Source organism: Sarcophilus harrisii, chromosome 3 (genome assembly GCF_902635505.1).
Source record: "Sarcophilus harrisii chromosome 3, mSarHar1.11, whole genome shotgun sequence".
Taxonomy (NCBI): domain Eukaryota; kingdom Metazoa; phylum Chordata; class Mammalia; order Dasyuromorphia; family Dasyuridae; genus Sarcophilus; species Sarcophilus harrisii.
Window position 1 is genome coordinate 86,257,205 of NC_045428.1, and position 14,627 is coordinate 86,271,831.

Consider the following 14,627-nt stretch of genomic DNA (forward strand, 5'->3'; position numbering starts at 1 on the left):
TTTCTGTCTCTCTGTCTTTCTTTCTCTATGTATCTATCTTTGTGTCTATCTATTCATCTCATAAGGCTGCACTAATGGAGAGAAGAAAAAAAACACCAAGAAATTCCCTTTTTCTTCCAATTTATTCAATGATTGCAAACTTTTTGAATATATTCTTGAGCCAAGTTTCCAAAATATTGAAGAGCCATATCTCTTTGTATGTGAAAGAAGCTAAGCATGATGGACTCTTTGGAGGTTCTCATTTCCTGAAATGCAATGTAGTATGGGTGCCAGCTCTGTAAAGATGAAGGAATAAATATTAGCTTTATGAGATTAAGTTCATATTCTAGTTGAAAAATAGCTCATAATAAAAGATACAAGGATGTAATATAGGAAATTATGGACAAATACACTCTTTCCTTATGGGCATATATCTAATCTACACATCCAGAGACAGCTTTCTTGTAAAATCATGCTTGCGGCATAATACAACTTGTGTCTGTGATATATTGCTCTTCTTCAGTTAACAATATATCTTAAGTGACTATCTCCTTACCAATGAAACATTTCAGACATCTTTTCTCTGTATCTTGTTAAAGAATTCTCTAGTTCTCCATATTGTTGATTGCAAAAATGATATACAATAAGAGATTATCCATTCTGTGAGTCTTTTGGGTTCCGTACCTGTTTATCCTGACTTTACTCTCTTCCCTCAATGCACTCTCCCACTCTTTGAACATTTCATCTCTTTGGGAATTACATTAGAAAATGTCTATTGACATTTTTAGTAGAAGTCTTTATGGTAAAAAAATCAATGCTTTTCTTCACAAAATACCAGCACTTTAAGTGCATGATAACTGTTACTGTTAAATCTAGATGAAGATATTTTTGGAGGCAGTGAGAGAATGTTAAAATTTCACATTAACTCTTACACTCCCACTTCTGGTTCATAATTACTAAATCCCATTAATAGTATACAAGTGTAAACAACTACCGAAACAGGATGTTTACTTATTTGTGTTCAGATTACTTACTCTTTCCTAAAAATGGCAGCTGTTAATTAAAAATCAATCAACCAATATGCAATTATGGACAACTCCTACAAGGCATTTTACTTAATTCTATTAATCATGATTATTCTCCTGCTCTTAGTCAAAAATTATCTACCAGATAGTCTCAGAGACACAAAACAGTAGAATGAGGCAGAGGTTTTCCTTTTGTGTTGGTGTATAGTACTCGTCCCAGTACTTGGTGCTTACTCAGCTACTCAGATGGATATGGGATCTCATTATTTGGATGTTCCCTCCAAGATGCAGAATGCATCCTATCCATGCCAAATCATTCTCTATTGCCCTAGTTCGCTAATGAGGTTAATCTAACATATGGAAGCTTTCCTTGCTTCTTCCTGACTTCATAAAGACAAACTCACCAAATTCCTTAGCCTGTTCACCCGTCATCCCTCTCCTTCACCAAAAATGATCAGCCAATCATCTATGTCTACCATTCATTTCCCTGTTCTTGGAAGTTCTTAATTTATTATAATTTGCAGCCTATGCACATGCCATAGTGTGTCTCTCCTTTACTCTATTGTGATCATTTCTTTTCAATTCTTCAGGGACTGTTATGTTTCCCATAGTAGGCACTAGGTGAAATGTTTGTTCACTTCAATCGCAGGAAATAGATTTTCAGAATTCATTCCATTACATTTTCTAAATCCTCATAGTACCCTCCCCATTCAATAACATACAATTTCCTGCTTTTAGGAGTACTTTGTTTATTCTGGATTTCTACCTTTTCGTTTCTTCTATTTTTAGGACCCTAACCATCTATCTCCTTCTTCAGGATGGATACCAGTATGAGAGCATATCATCTTGATATTAAATTTTTTTAATCAATATTTCTTGGACATCCAAGGAGAAATGAACGATTTTCCCTTTTTCTCCTGTCAGTTCATTTCTGTAGTCTAGTTTTATTAACTATTTGTATCCTGCAAAAGTTTCTAATATGACTTTCTAGATTCATTAAAATGATCACAGTGTGATTGTGTTTCGAGCAGAAGGAGATAAAAGAGAGTGTGGAGAATTTTTTGAAAAAGAGAATATATGATCAAAGAAAATTGAGGATCCCTTCCAATTTTTAATCCCTGAAATGTTTTTATATTTTGCACTCCCTTCTAAAGGATGCTTCCTCAAAGTCTTACTACTCAATAATTTACGTATTACCTAATTATAGATTGTGTCTCATTCATCAGACCAATTCTCTTTTATTTTATGAACCATTTTGTTTTTGTTTTTTAATCAGCTGAGGTAAAATAATTTTTTTCTGAATTATTAAAGATTTCTGAGATACTCACCTGAAACTCAATTTGTGTTTCTCTCTCTACCATCTTGAAGCAAAATGGGAGCCACTAAAAGCTTTCAAATGTAATTTTAAAGTAATTTCTCTGAAATTTGCTATATACTAATGTTAGAGAGACTTCTTACTGAATTACATGGAGACTATTAATTCATTAAATCATTCATGAGTTTAATCCTTTTTCTCATTAATAGCATAGAGTCTTGAACCTTTAAGCTTAGTAGGATGTCAATGGAAAATTTAAAATACCTCTTCTAGAAGCAAACACCAGAGTGTATGTAGAGAGCTAAATACAAGTGTGTAAAACTATCTTTCTTTAAAAGCTTCTACATTAGCACAGTCTCAATATAGTATTCTCAAATTCCTTCTGGGAGACCAAATTGTACAAGACATAGATAAATTGTCCACTCTCTGAAATCTTGAAATTGCCTATACATCTGAGGCTTTAGCCTGTTGTCAAGTTGTTTTCCAGAATTTGCTGCTCAATGAGACTTGGGTTTCTATTCAGTTAATGATAATCTGGAGTGTAACTGCCTGCTGAGACCATTGATACTACTAAAACTGCAACTTTTGAGAAGATTAAAATAAAAAAAAAACTACATTAAAAATGTAAATGTAAGAAATGGTAGGTGTAGTCTCAAGCTCAGCTTTTCCTTTTCCTTTTCCATTTACTTATTTATTGACCACTTGCCACACACATTTTTCTATATGAAAACATTAACCATCCTTGAGTAATTTTCATTTGTCTTTCAAGTATTCAGGTTTGGATTGGCTCATTCTAAAAAATAAACCAAAAATCAATTTTCCCATGTGTCTTGTCGGTGGCTTTCTGATAAACTGAGATTTTTGGTGCCAAGTTCAGATCTGTGGGAGACTTCTATAGCTGAACTATTTTTAGAAAAGCAGATTTCTGTCAGAAAGGCTGACTCATCTTTACCTACCGCTCCTATGCTAGGACATCGCCATACTAGGTGGGCTTTCATGTATGGCTAGAATTAATCTTACTTAGCTGACACATATTTTTAAAGACTGCTTTTGACTTTGGGGATGCTTTCCCCAAGCCAAGATGAACAGTGTTGTTTTCCAAACCATGCAAATATGGTAATCCAACATTCTGCATTACAGTAGACCTCATGAGATTTTTTTAAAGGTTCTTACTTGTTATTCTTTGTGGGGATTTTGACAAATTGTCTATTCCTTTATTCTGGTGGGTTTCTCTGTGGGGGACATGCTATAGCTGGCATTCATGTAATCCATCTGCTTGTCCATCTGGGTCCATGCACTGGAGTGTGTCGTGTGTATGGCTCTCTTCAGGGTGAGCCAAGATAAACAGTTCTCTGCGGCTCACCATTTCTAAAAAGTAATGAAAATTGTATCGCTCTCTCTTGAGCCTGTAGTCCACACTTTGGGGTTGACTTAAATAATAACTGTGATCAACTTTTTAAAGTAATGGATTTCCTTCTATCCTTTCTATCTCAAGTGTTCCCTCTGTTTCAGGATGTTGGAAATTACCTTATAGAAAATCTCTAGTTTGTGTAATGAAAATAATTTGGAACTAGATGTCCCAGGTTCAAATATTGGCTGTTTTTCTGTGATCCTGGGAAAATTACTAAGTTCCTTTGACTCTTAAGTTCCTCAGTTGTAGATTGAAGTAGACCAGTTTTGTCAGACTCAGACAGAAATGGGAAGGATCCCTATGGGCAGTATATTGACTTAGTTTTAAAATGTGATGTTATCTATGTTCTCACATATTTTTATTTATAGTAGAGTCCGGCCTGATATTGCCTAAGAAAGCTGTGATTGTAGGAGTGGTCTGACAGGAGCCAAAAAAAAAAAAAAGTTGACTGCAGAAGATGAAGAAGCTTATCTGGGTATGGCGCTGTCATCACTATTCTAAAGTTGTTTCCTTTAGTATCCCAAGGAGTGTAGTGGGGGGAACATAAAATGGACAGCTAGAAAGGACGCCTGGGGAACAAATAAAGCAGGATTGATTGAGCCTAGGCAAACTCACTAATAAGCTTTCCAACTAGAAGTAGATTGAAGTTTTGGTAGAAATTGAAAAGGACAGGAAGCCAGTGAAAGGTACTAAATGGTTCTCAATACAAATGAGTAAATCAGTAACCATTTTGGATAGAAGGGCAGGTGGACTTGGGTTGTTAAGAAAAAAGTCACCAAGATTTGTCTTTCACTCATCTTCAGATGGTATTTGTCTAGTGTGGAGGTGCATCAGCTGGGTGATGTGGCAAAGGAATTAAGGATGTGTAATAGCCTTGTTGCCAACAAAATATGAATTATTTATAAATAATGCTAATCTTCAAATTTACATCTGCATAACTGGAATAACTGCTCACAGCTTAGTGAAAATACAATATATTGTTAAGGGAACTTCCCGTGCTAGTTGAAAGGCTGTTGTGAAGATGCCAGCACATTTGGATATACTTTCAGGAAAATCACAGCAGTGACTACTAATACATCTCTTTATTACACTTTGAAATATATCTGGGGAAGGGTATGCTCTCTACAAAGTCCTTTATTTCAAATAAAACATCTTATTTTCAGTACTTTAAATGCAAGTCCAAAGCAGATTCAAATCCCTTTTCTACAGAATGGTTTCATTATATCTGCTAATTCAGACACACCCCTACTCCCTGGCTTGTTTTAGCTTTTAAAGGATATCATCAGCACTGGGAATCTGATCAAGCATGCACATTTGCCTGGCTACTAAAGATAAACAGTTCCATTCATAAGCAGTGTACTGTTCTTAAAAAAATTTTTTTGGGGAAAGGCAAATTGGTTGTCAGGGCTTGAGCAGGAAATACCGAAAACTGACAAATGCTAGAAAGTTGGAAAATGTTAGGTTACATGTGCTTTAGATGAGTAATTGGGGCATAGCATATGCCCCGTCAAGAAAAGGGAGAATCCACAAAGGTCTTGAAAGGTTAAAAATTAGTGCAAAGGAAACTCCTACTATTTTGGTAAAAGCATTACCTGAATAAAAGGAAAAACCTTAATTATACTAAAAATCCAAGATTAAACACAGTTGTATTACTTGTAAGTACATACAGAATAGTAAACTAATCACTAATCAAAGTCTTGCCAAGAAGAGTGCCTCTCTGGCCTTTGTTAATTGATAGCATATTTGTTTACTTAATTTTCACCCTTTCCCCCATATTTTTATTCTAATATGGTCAGGGGAGTACTTATTATTCAAATCCCTGGATCCTTATCCACTGCTTTCTTCAGAAGCCTTCATTTTCAAAGTAATAGTGACTCACCCAGAATTGGACATAAGTCAGTTTCTTTCTGGCTTCCTCAATTTTTCACCACTTAAGATGAAGAATTCCCTTCAGAAGGCCTGTGTGTTTGTGAGAGAGACCCACACAAAGAAAGGAGGTCATACAGATGATTTTCAAATGACTGAAAATTGATGTTTTATTTGGGACTTCCTTCCCTTTCAGAATTAATGAGTAGTAATCAAGACTCTTTAGTTCAGGGATAAGTCAGGTAGCTGCTCCAGTGCGACATAGAAGTGCCTAAGGGACCCACATCCCTGAGTTCCCTGCCCATGGCAGTTGGAAGTATAACAAAATAAATGTGGGAGGGATTGGATGATTTGGTAAGTGTAAATGGAGATGTGACTCTACTTGCTCTTCCTTTCCACTAACCCTCCAAAATACCAAGCTGTCACAATTCCTTTGACTTCCTTTTTTATCGTTATCAGAAACACTTCTCTAAGTATCTGAAGATGCTTTTCTAAAACACAAGTGGAAGTTGAATTATATGGGGAAACTATTCTTTGATATTTTCCCCTGAAAATGGAGGTTTGCTTTAGTTTTCATGGTATCTAGAATCTTAGAAATAATCTAATTAAACTTTCCATTAAGCATCCCTTCTACCCTAACACTGGCTGGCAATGTCTACTAGTTTTCCCTTTCCACTAATCCCCCAAAATAGCAAGCTGTCACGGTTCCTTTGACTTCCTTTTTTTAAATCTTTATCAGAAACACTTCTCTAAGTATCTGAAGATGCTTTTCTAAAACACAAAAGTGGGAGAGGACTCGATGTTTTCCCCTGAAACTGGAGGTTTGCTTTAGTTTTCATGGTATCTAGAATCTTAGAAGTAATCTAATTCAACTTTCCATTAAGGATCTCTTCTACCCTAATACTGGCTGGCATTGTCTTCTTAATAGCATTTCTTCTACCATTTTCAGCGACTATTGTTGTCCTATTCCTGGAAGCATTCCTTTTACAGTATCCTTCCCTATTTTTAATACTTTTAGCCAGGGGAAGTCAATAGTTTAACAAAGCAGGCAGCTCATTTAATTTTTAAACAATTCTAAATGTGTTTTCTTTCTATCTGGTTGAAATCACCTTCCATCTCTGTGGTAGTTAAGAATAGCTTTCCAGCTTTCTGGATCTAACCTTTATTGTGCCAGGTACTTTTCACTTTAGAAATGTCCTTCCTTCTCTCTTTTTACCCTTCCTTGTACACAACACACACACACACACACACACACACACACACACACACACAAACACACACACAATTTTATAACCCTTGGTTTTCATCTGCATCCTTGAGATAATGAGATATTGTCAAGTTTTCTACACTGACTCAGGAAAAATAATAAGACTGGCACTTTGTGCACCAGGACGAGGGCATCTCACACCATCATTGTTCCCCTTCCTTTTCTTCCTGTTACTTCAGAGAGCATCTCACTGTAGGATTTTTCTACTCTGGCCAAATTATGAAGAATCTAGTTCCCACCAGAAATCTGGTTCTACCTTTGTCTCTCTGTTGATTCTGATCTGGATATCTCTTTAACTGTGAAACCCTCTTCCAATGTCCTGCCTTATGAGTGCCTCAAGTATTTTCTTTTTGTGAGCTCCTATAATAACCTTTAACATTATTGGCTCATCTGCTTTGTCTTTGCAAACCTCTCAATTCCCCAAAGCAATAGCAACTGAAATAAGTTTCCATCCATTGGAACTAGTTCTGACCTTTAAAACTATACAGAGTAATTGATAATTATGATTCCTAATAGCAGGTCATCAATACTTGAAGACATATCATGGTCCTCCCAAATCTTTAGCTTTTCCTTGCTCAATATCCTGTTTCTTCAGTGATTCCTTGGATATGATATAGTTTTGGGATCCTTAATTATCTTGGCCAACTTTCCTTGAATGCCCTCTGAAGGGCACCACAGTGAATAGGGCACCACAGTGTAGGTAAAAGAACTTGTCCAAGGTCAAATAATTATGGTAGTTTCTTTCTTTGTGTCCCTAGCAATAAGCACATGCTAGGGATATAGTAAGTGCTCAGTAAATGTTTGTTGACTGACTGATTGATTTTGATTGTACTAAAGTTATCATGACTAGCTCCAATCTAAATAATCATAAGATAATATGTCTTAATTCAACAAGTTTTCATTGACTATATATGGAAACTATAAAAAGTGTTCCAAAGTAATTTTTGAAGCATCTGACATCATTATATTTTGGATTACAAATTTGAAATAGCTTTCAAAATTATACCACTGATAAGATTTTCCATATAAGCTATTCTTAGAAACCATTTCCACTCAATTAGTTGGACTCCATGAACTTTATAACTTAGAGATTCCATGATTTTGTGGTTTGATATTGTGCGCACACACACACACACACACCACACAGACATAATACAGTACTATTTTCTCAAACAATACACCAATATTAGAAACTCCAGCTATATTTATATCCAGTCATTTATAACTCTAAAATAAGAGTACATCAAAGGAATGAAATTTGCTTCTTAACTGATTAGTTTTTAAAACATTATTTTTCCAAAAGTGGGAGACCAAAAAATTAATATCAATTTTGCAAAAGGATCACTAATACAATGTCAGAAAACCAAATAGAGATCTAAAGGATAATTTATAAGCTTTAATACTGCTGGGCTTTATCATTTTTAGGGAAATGTGGCATTAAATTCAAAAGTATAAAAATCCTTGTCAGCAATATGTCTTTTGCAACATTCTGAAATATTTAACATAAAACTATATAGGAGAATAATTTTTAAAAGATAGTTTTGCTTAAGCATTTCTGAGTAGAAAAAAGGAAACAATTTAGCTGTGCCTGTTATTCTCATCATATAATTCCTGTTGCTTATAATAACATGGAAATACTTAAGCTATTTATAGAAGAAACACTTTACATTGTATTTTTGCAATGAATGCTTGAAAATCCAAGTAAAATGTACTTTGAATAAATGATTTCTGAACTTTCTATATGTCCATGGTACTACCTTTACAATATTTAAGATGATCTCCAAAAGTGCAGTTCCCAATTCTAGGAATGGGAGTGAGCGGGATGCCAGATCGAGAAGGCTCTTCAGAATATTGCTCTCCAAATGTTCACTTTATTTTTCTTCTCTGAGGCTTTACTCTATTCATTCCAGTGGCATCTGGCAGGCTCTAGAATATTTTGGTGGGCCCAGCATGTAGTATATTAGAGTTTTCCTGGAACAACAATCAGGGAAATACCATTTCTAAAAATATACTTTATAGGGTTTGGGTTGTTTATTTTTAATTTTTTGTTAAAGTTTATATGCTATTAGCTTTTTCATATTAGTGTCCCTGACAAATGATATTTATTCAAATGAAAGTCACAGCAAATCTGATACTCTCTGTGCATAAACTACTAAACAATTGAACACATGTTTGCAAGTTCAGAAACTTTATAAAAAAGAGTCAGGTGGAACATTTCCCTTCTGTTGGCTTTTGGGCTTATTTCATTGGATGTTGCTTTTAAATTAGCAGCTTACTTGGCTTCAGGTACACACGAGTGGCTAAGCTACATTTTTGTTGACTTAGGCAGGTAGTATGGAAAATAGCAAGAAATGTTGAGTGTATAAGGGGACTGATGGGTAAGCCTGATGGGTGTGGTTGAAATGAATAATTTTACTTAAAAAGTTAATGTGAGATAAACCAGTACAGAAAACATTTAATTCCTTCATTTATAAAGTTCTTAAAGCTAAAGAGAAAAATATAACACGGCCTACATAGTAAAGCTGAAGCAAAACTAGAGGACCATCGTTATCAATTAAGGAACTCGAGATCAAGCCCAACAAGGTAGGTTGAAAGGCCTGGGGATGTGGTCTCCAATAAAGATTGGTGGAGAGGGATTGAGGATGTCAGGGCAGAGAAGGAAGCATGGTGATTCCATTTTAGAATTTCACAGAAACAGAGTTCAGGTTCAAGTGGTACTTGAACAAAAAGAAGTGGTCATTCAGTTTTTATTCGAAGAACTAATATATTATTTTTTTAGTTATTCCAAAATATATTTTATATTACATTTTTATTATAGCTTTTTATATACAAAATATATGCATGGGTAATTTTTCAACATTGACCCTTGCAAAAACTTCTGTTTCATATTTTCCCCTCCTTCCCTCCATCCCCTCCCCAGATGGCATTCTTACATGTTAAATATGTTAAAGTATATATTAAATACAGTATATGTATATTTAACAGTTTATCTTGCTGCACAAGAAAAATCAGATTTAGAAAGAAGGTAAAAATAACCTGGGAAGAAAAAACAAAAATGAAAGCGGACGGTAACAGAGTGGAAATGCTATGTTGTGGTCCACATTCATTTCCAGTAAGAACTAATATATTATTAAGTGATTCCATTTGTTCTGATTGGCTCCGCATATACTTATATACCTACATATTGAATCCTTTGTAAGGTCCTTGAGAGCAAGGGTTATTGGAGATAGACCAAGATGGTAGAAAAAGTAGAACAACTCACGTCTCCCCAAAACTACTCCAACAGCATCAAAGCAAGCGGCGATAGGGAAATCCAAGGAGAAAACACAGGGAGTCAACAGCCAGTTCCCGAACTAGGGAAAAAGAATAGGAGCCAGCCATCAGCTGTGTTTCTTTGACCCCAGAACTGGGCTGCGGATCCAGTGTGGACTTAAGAGCAAATCTGGAACAGTGCTTAAGGATGATCCGCAGCTGTGTTCCAGGACAGGAGGAGGTTATGGATCCCCAGGGACGAGGCTTGACTGTGCAGAGTGGGAACAGGAGCTGGCCAGTCTGCAAGCACTACTATCTGACCCGGAGTCTGGGCTTGGGAAAGTTCTCCGGACAGGTAAAGGGCTCACCTGGAACTAGGGCAAAGATTGCTTGTTAAGCTGAAAGTAATGGATGGAAGTTGCAGAGAGGCACAATTGATCCTGATGTAAGAACAGCCTTGCTAAGAAGTACTGTAAGAGATATGTTCATTTTCAGATCTTTAAAACTAGAGAGGATTCCTATTCCAGCACACATTGGACTCTAGGTTTTAGAGGGAGGGCCCTTTTCCCATCACCCATCCTGTGACAAATAATTTTGCCTTATTCCTGTATGCAGCAATTTAATTAAGCAGTCATTTATCAGGAACCTACTCTGTGCAAAACTCTGTCTCATATATAGGGGGAGAGTCAGTTTAACTCCCCTGTCTGTGGAACCTCTAGTTTTGTAGGCAGATTGGACCCATACATAGATAAATGTAATAGAAAACAATGTGTGATAGTGGAGCCTTGGAAAACAAAGTGTTTTGTGATGTCCCAGAGGAGAAAGGAGATCATCACTAACTGGGCAGGATCAAGGAAAGCCTAGTGAGGGATTCAGCACTGGAGTTCAGTCAGTGGGAAAGGTAAGTGAATTATAGGATAAGGAACAATTTGAGCAGACATGAAGGTGTGTCCTGTATGGTACGCATCTAACAGGAACTCCTTGGAGTGAAGTAGTGCTTCAGCTGCTGTTAGATTGTGGAAGTCCTTGCATGGTAGGTAATTAATTTGAACTTCATGTTCTCATCAGTAGCATTTTGAACAGAGATGTACCATTAGTAGATTGGCACACAAGGGAAGTCTGGTGCTGGTACACGATGTCTGACAATGCCATGATGGATGAATACAAGTAGAGAAGGTGGCCCAAATGGAAACTATCACAACAGTGCAGGAAAGTTATGCTAGGACTGTGGCAATTAGAGTAGAGAGAGATTGAACTCGTAGCATTGATAAGATTTAGAAGTGATCTGCTATGAAAGGAGAGGGAGAGGGGAGAACCAAAGTTAATATCAAGGTTTAACCTGAATGTCTAATACTCACAGAAATGAGGAAGGCAAGAGGAACGGGTTATTGAGGAAAGATGGGACATATTGAGTTGTTGATATTAGCCAGGTTTCCTCTAGGAAAAAGTATCCTACCTATAGGCAATTAGACATGGATCTAGAATTCCAGAAAATAGTTGATATTGGAAGCATAAATTTGGAAGTGAATGGTTGTCCAAGGAATTAAGTATGGGCAAAGGTAAAGACTTCATAACTAAAGCTTGAGGAATATCCACATTCATGAGTCAGGCAAAGGAGCCAGGAAAAAAGATTAAAACACATGTAATGAATACTTTTTTCAGCTAAGTGTTTGTTGTTATTTAGATATTGATAAACATGATCAAATATTAATATTTCTATATACAAAGAAAAATAGAAAAAAAGGAGTATGTATATCCATATTTGTACAAACCTTTATTATTTAAAGTTTGGGTTTTTTAATGTATATAATACATTCAGCATATTATTGCTATTCTTGTTGGTATCTCTACCTGAACTTCCTTTTATACATTTGTGTACAGTAGATTTACCTTTCATGTGCAATAATTTTTTATTGTATTATGTTGTGGAAATAATTGTTTTATCCTATAGTTAAAAATAAAGTTTAATAATGAAAAAATGGAAATCACAAAAGAAAATGTTTGCATTACACTTTCTTTGATCTTTGTTAACAAGCTAGTAGGGGATAAAATGCTAGAAACATTTAAAGAAGACATTCAGATGTGGCCTTTAGACATCTTTTTCTAACCTTAGTTGAAAAATATTCAAATTAACTACAATATTAATTGACTGGAAAGGGAACAATAATATAAAAGTTACTAACAATAACAATATAATAAGAACAATAATAAATAACAGAACAAAAAGACTCCTGAAATCCTAGTCTCATGGATTCACATCTTAAGGATTGCAAGGGATTTTTTGAAGTTGTCTGGGAGTCAAATCAAAAAGTTTGCTAGTTGCCGCTTTTTGGAGAAAAGCTTACTGGGTGGTGAACCTTGGTTTGGGACTTTTATTTTATCTCACAGAATCCCAGAATTTGAGACTTGGAGAGGGCTTCACCAGCCATCTGGACATGTTCTTTTGCAGATGAATTGGTTGGCTTGCACTAATATGGATTGGAGCCATCATTTCATGCTGAACCTATTTTTAAAAAGGGGAGATCTGGTATCCTCTACTCTACAACATGCTGGTGCTATCCAGATATTTCCTCTTCTTATTTTAAAAGGCTGAGCCCTAGACCTCTCCAAACCTGGGGCTGATAGTGAGACAGTCCCGAAGCTGGCATTGCTGAGAATTTCCTCTGCTTGTTCTTTAGAAAGCTGAGTTATCACTGCATAGAAATGTAGTTTTTCTTTCATGGGGACACATAGTTAAGGAAATGTGAACTTTCAATATTCCTTGGAAACAGCTGATCCAAGATTTAAATCAAGGAACCTAGGGTTTAGTAATTCAAGGATTGTCTTTGCTCACCACACCATCACTAGCCTGGCTACTGCTTCTTCTCAATTCTGGAAGCTACACATCTAAGGATGAAGGGACTGATAGCATCAGACAACTCCTAGGGTCTGATGTCAGGTCTTTCTGACTTGAGTTTGCCTCTCTTTCTTCAACAATATAAAAGGGGAAACTATTTTAATAAGCTTTTTAATAGTTTTGGCAGAAAAGTATGTCATAGTAGATAAAGTTGAGTTGTCAAGTCCTAAGTTGAATGCAAACCCTAACCCTAAATCCCCAGTTATCCCCAATAGCTCTAAAAATGAGCGTGTCCACACCTCCCAGAGAACTAAAATAAGAAACCCCTAAAAGAGTCACCATCCTGTAAACTCAAGTTGTTCAGCGAGCTCTGCTGATCAATCCTCAGAAGGTCATAGTGCTTTGCATGTTTCCAAGTGCTTTTATTACTGTTTCCTCATTTGGATCATTATGATAATAACTAATACTCTATTCTGCATTCATTAGCCAGCTCCTAAAGTCACACAGATTTCTTGTCAGGTATTCCATAAAATGACTTTTATCCTTTTTTTTTTTTTTTTTTTTTTTTTTTTTGGTCATCAATTGGCTACTTTCCCAAGTTAATCAGCAGATTAGTTTCAGTTGACTAGTTAACCTAAATCAGCTGTTTTACTTTTAGGACTCATTAAGGAGAGTCAGTGCTTCTTTTGTTTTAGCCAATACAGATTTATGGGGGTATTGAGGTTTAGGGGGAAAATATTGCCTTTTTTTTGTTTTTGAATAAAACAGTACTATGTATTATGGGCACTTTAGGGGAAAGTAAACAGCCACTATCATGTTATTCTTCTAGCCAGCACACGTCTAGGTTAGTTGTCAATAGAAACGGGAGCAGACATTTGTCTTCATTAGTTATTCCAAAGTGCAGCTTTTTGGATGCAGGTGGCTTCACTGTTCACAGGCATGTTAATTTGCCAATTATTGTACCTGCAGCTCCGCATAGTACTGATTAGTTTCACATTTTGCTCAGTGGGCAGTTTAATGTTCTTGTCACTTTAAATTGAGCTTTAAATGTACAGAGCGGGGGAGAGAACATCAAACCCAATGTTACAACTTGGGGGCAACGTCTAGGAACTCGCAGACTTTTGGAGTACAGGTGTTGAAAGGTCTGGGAGATTAACAGAAGAACAAGCTCAGAGGCTGAAAGACTATCAGAAAGGTAATGTGACTCTTAGTTTAAAAGAAAAGCCTATAATCATTCCTTCTTATTTTCTTATTTATTTGCTCACATACATTCTAAGGCAAAACACTCACTTGCTGGTGAGGATTACTGTCAATTTTTAGTCCTTCCAAGCCTTCAAGATCTGTACTTTAGTGTATGGGGGGACTCTCCTTCTACTGGTATTGATACCGGTCCCTGGGAGGTGTGGACATGCCCATTGTTAGAGCTGTTGGGGATAACTGGGGATTTAGCTGCTTCTGCATTCAAACTTAGATATCTACTCTTCTGGTTAGATGATCTTAGTGTATTTCTGTAACCCTAAACGTTCATCACCATTTATGGTGAGAGGTAGACTGCTGCTCATTAGACAAGCTGCATCTTATGCTCAAATCAAAGTTTTTCCATTTTAGTGTGATGGTGTTCTCCCTCGGCAAAGAATTCAGGAACCTAGGATCCTCTCCACACTACACAGTGATAT

At 36.2% G+C, this 14,627-nt stretch overlaps 1 protein-coding gene across 9 annotated transcripts in view; it reads left to right on the top strand.

Moving 5' to 3' along the window:
* ENOX1 (ecto-NOX disulfide-thiol exchanger 1) overlaps positions 1-14,627 on the top strand; it is a 663,627-nt gene that overhangs the window by 330,380 nt on the left and 318,620 nt on the right. The window contains exon 1 of one of the 9 annotated variants that reach the window (XM_031958418.1): positions 10,243-10,470. The exons of 6 other annotated variants lie outside the window; for them this stretch is intronic. The gene's annotated coding sequence lies outside the window, so the exon portion shown is untranslated. Of the gene's footprint in view, positions 1-10,242; positions 10,471-14,071; positions 14,147-14,627 lie in introns of those variants that run through there. 2 more of the 9 variants (XM_031958419.1, XM_031958421.1) reach the window with 2 other exon arrangements.